Source organism: Motacilla alba, chromosome 2 (genome assembly GCF_015832195.1).
Source record: "Motacilla alba alba isolate MOTALB_02 chromosome 2, Motacilla_alba_V1.0_pri, whole genome shotgun sequence".
NCBI lineage: Eukaryota > Metazoa > Chordata > Aves > Passeriformes > Motacillidae > Motacilla > Motacilla alba.
This window is the reverse complement of record NC_052017.1, coordinates 113,297,077-113,297,820: the sequence shown is the minus strand read 5'-3', so window position 1 is coordinate 113,297,820 and position 744 is coordinate 113,297,077.

Genomic DNA, 744 nt, shown 5'->3' with positions numbered 1-744 from the left:
CTTTGCATCTTCTGTGCTGGCAGAGCTCTTTTTTTCTTCCCTTTTTCTTTTTTCTTAGCTATCTGATCTGTTGATTTTGTCAATTCAGCCAGATTGGATTCTCCTTGGCAGACCTTGATTCTGCAGCCTCTGCATCCATTTTTAAACTGCTTTTCTACTTGCAAAGCAACAAAATGATTTCTCCACTTTGAATTTTTAGAAAAAAAATGATAACTTTGGATTAGGTATTTCTTCTCATTAACAGAGGAAATAAACATGCAAGAAGTGAGACTGTTTCCAACTTCAGCTTGTTTATACTGAATACTTTGATCTTTAAACAAAACTGATAAATTGGAACAGCAGCAGGGACAAGCAGTGTGGTCAGTCCAAAATGCTGAAAAGTCATGTCAGCTGCTGCTATCTCTATGCCTCAGGCCAAAACATTAGGTAAACCTGCCTACAAAGCAATTTAAAATTAGTTACATTTTGGACATTCTTATCTGATTTCTGAACTATTGTAATGCATGCAGGTCTTGTTTTTTTGTCAGCTGTTTTATTGGGATTTTTTTGGGTTGCTTTTTTGTTTTAGTTTTTTTTTTAACTGCAAGGACTACAGATTTATTTTTAGATGAAGGTTGGGTTTTTTTTTCAGACAATGCTCTTTGCAAGCTGCAGAAAAAAAAAATCAAAATACTGCCAGTAAAGCTCAAAAGTAGTGTGTCTTGTAGAAGCCACAACCCAGGCACTATGGCATTCAGCTCTGCA